The sequence below is a fragment of the Magnolia sinica genome, chromosome 6, assembly GCF_029962835.1.
Source record: "Magnolia sinica isolate HGM2019 chromosome 6, MsV1, whole genome shotgun sequence".
NCBI classification, from domain to species: Eukaryota; Viridiplantae; Streptophyta; class Magnoliopsida; order Magnoliales; family Magnoliaceae; genus Magnolia; species Magnolia sinica.
Genome location: NC_080578.1, coordinates 26,462,065 through 26,465,761, shown reverse-complemented (window position 1 = coordinate 26,465,761; position 3,697 = coordinate 26,462,065).

The following is a 3,697-nucleotide window of genomic DNA, read 5'->3' as shown; positions in this document are numbered from 1 at the left end:
AATATAATAATAATAATAATAATAAGGAAAGGGAATTGCATGCTTACCAATGAAAGCTTCCCTGGACATAATGTGATGCATGTGAAGCCCACCTAGGTGCATGTGTTGTATACCCACACTGCCTATATATTTTCCAGTCACTTAGGAAGTGAGCCCACCTCTTGCCCATGGACACAAGATGAAGTAGAACTCAATTTTAGGTGAGCCAAGCCATGCCACAAGTAGAAACAGTGTAATAACCATTGAAAATTCTTAGGCTCTAATATGCCCTTATATGTTGGGATGCTTCCTTGGCCATGAACTCCACTTTGTAGTATGATGTAGATATATGCCTTTCATCGGTTTATCCTCATCATTTTAGGGTATGGTTCCATAGACTAGTCAGATCTAAATCTCATGCCATGGGAGCAATATTGATCACTTGTCCACCGTTAAATATTTCCTAGAGTTACAGTAATGTTTGTGAGAAATCTATCCATCTATTCCTTTTAATCGATCATGGACCACCTAATATACATGTTTTACCAGCCATTCATCTATTTTGATTAGATCATTTTAGAGTGTGGGGCTGCCTATATATTTACGGCAATCTAAGTCGTTTTCATGGTACCTATTGTAATAGTTATTCCTCATTTAGTCCGCCAATTGGTAGGAATCATGTGGATCACTATACTATAAGAATTTGGGATCTTGGGTGGCCTAACTAGAAGTGTGGATTGGTGGAAGTTGTGTGGACCACTACATGTGAGTGCTTGATCTTTATAGCCCACCTAACTGTATGAAAATTGGGGCAATCGTGTGACTACTTGTTTAAGTAGATTTATGATTATTGTGGCCATTAACCATATGATCACTGACGGGATGAGTGATAACTAGATTTGACAAAATGGTGCTAAATATGTAGCTCATAAATCTTGTGATCATGTATGATGTGGATAGCCATAAATCATGTGGGTATGTGGGGAATGTGTAGCCCAACCATATGATCAAGTAGTGCTTTGGTGACTACTAAACTATGTGAAATTGTGGTACTGGCCGCCCTGCTACGTGAAAATTTAGTAAAGCGGTTGCCCCATTATACGAAATATGGTATAATAATAATAATAATAATAAGTAACCATCTCACCTTAAGTCCCTTATTATGACAAGTAGAGTGACATTTGTGTGGCCACTCAACCATACGGACTTCTGATAATGGAGTGGCCATAAGACCATGTGGGCATATGAGAAATTGTGTGATTACTTAGACTCATGGACTATGCCGATGGTGTAATTTCCTGGGTACATGAACTTAGGGCTTGTGATAGATTGATCATAGGCCCATTGAGATATATTTTCGGCCCATATGATGAGGCTCATTATGATGTATTTTCTGCCCATGTGATGTGGCCCATAGTGATGTGAATTAGGCCCAGGTATGTGGCCTACTTGTGAAATAGATTTAAGGCCACTTGCAATGTATTCGAGGCCCAATGTGATGTATTTTAGGCCCATGGGTTGTGGCTCATTGTGATGTATTTGAGGCCCATGTGTAGGGCTCACCTCTTGTGTGTTTGAAGCTCATGGGTCGTGAAGCCTGATGTGGTGTATTCATGGCCCATATGACGAGGCCCATTGCAATGTGTATGGCCCATATGATACGGCCCAATGTGATGTATATGCGGCCCATGAGTGAGGCCCAATGCGATAAATATGCGGCCCTTGTGTGAGACCCAAAGCGATGTATCTGATGACCGATGTGATGTGTGATTTCATCATGATGTATGTATTGATGTTTATGTGGGCCATTCCTTGGGGGCAATGTTGGTTAAATGTCCACATTGTCGAAGCCGATTGTTGAGGTCGGTTATTGATACTAATTATGAGTATGTGACAGTATAACATTATCATACATGCCCATATGCATCATCTGCATGTTTGTTATGAGATGTGGTTGACCATTGCATATGTCGTTGGGTAGATTATTATGAGACTCCCTGATAGGCAGAGGTTATCTCATATGAGTGCACGGTATGTGCAGGATTGATGTATGACTGTATTGTATGACTCATGCATCTTGCATTTTGCGCCCTAGCAACATCAGGGCCGTAGCCTCCATAGGCATATCGTGGATGGCCAAATGGGACACCGAAATGTTTGGTTCTAGCATACGGACGTCATAGATGTCTTTGGGTGAAAATCCCTAAACCTCCGTAGCCAGGAAATGCCCCAACATTGAGACCGAGTGGATATATGAGCGCATGAGGGCCGTATACCAGTAGGCCGCGTCCTCCACTGTGTCATGGTCGGTTGGGAAGGGGTGTGACCTTACCCACCTGAGTGAGGGGGCAATGTCTAGGTTGAGTTTGACCAGCTTGAGAAATGGGTCTGCTATTGACGAGCCGGGCCCGATATTGGCAGACGGATAGTGAGGTCTCTTCCACTTACCCAGTTGTGCGCTCGGATAGGGGCGACAAGCTGGTGTAGAGTGTAATAGACCCCGGTGATGATCCCAGAGATGAACTGTACTGATATGTGGACTTATTGAGCAGGAGTTGCATATTCATTCATTCATTCATTCACGATCCACTCGGGCTGGTGGTGTGCAACTATTTGTTACGTGTACCCTCGCAATGGCCAGGATTTCGGTTGGGGCGCGTGACTAACCTGATATCAGGAGTTTACTACATTGAGTCTGACTATTCAAATTTGGTATGAGACTAGTTTGGATAGAAGTCCTTTGTGATAGACCCCATAGTCAGCGATACTACGTACTATCATCCCGACTTCACTCCAGCATAGTCATTTCATTTGCACCACATATTGCATTACATTACTAACATTTAACATTTTAAGTTACTATATTTCAGTATTTAGATACGGCTGACGGTATTTGTGAACTCATCCGGAACTGTATATTGCATTGCATCCTCGACATCTGATATTTGGCTCTTTATAACTCTTCATTTGCATAGCTGATTTATATTGCATACTCTGATATTGTATGACTCATGGACTTGTCAGTATTTTCAATATTGTATAATTATGGCATGACAATATGATGATGATGATGTGATTATGGATGCATGTAATATGGTTATGGCTATGGTATGATTTCCTTGTAGCATATTTATCTTGCTTGCATGTAGGACACACTGCACACACGTATGTACTCACTAAGCTTTTTACTTAAGCCTCCTATTTTCCATTTTTTTTCAGGGCTGGAGTAGCTTGGAAGACTTTACTTTCTCGATGCATTGTATCTATTTTTCGATTTGGCAATGTTGACGTTGTGTACCTTTGGAAAGCATTGTACTTGTAACAATCAAGATCTCTATTAGAGAGTGTTGCTTGGTAATTTGATCATGGATCTTTATGCTCAGGTATTACTATATATATAAATAATAATAATAAAAAATTTCAGTCAAAAAAATCTTCCTTGCAGTGCGCCAAACTCGGGACTTGGTGTATGGAAGTCGAGTGCCAAATTCGGGGCATCACGGAAGCTGTCCGTCCCCAGATTTGGGGCGTGACACGGAGTTTCAAGAAATCATTTTGGGATGCTTCTCCACATTGTATAGTAAACCGACTTATGTATTCAATGGTGAAGGTCTCATTATCCTCTGAAAGCATAACAAACTCTAAGAATTTGAAACCTTTAAAAAATTCATAATATAGGTCGACTCAATCAGGATACAATTTTCTATAGGTCAGTCGA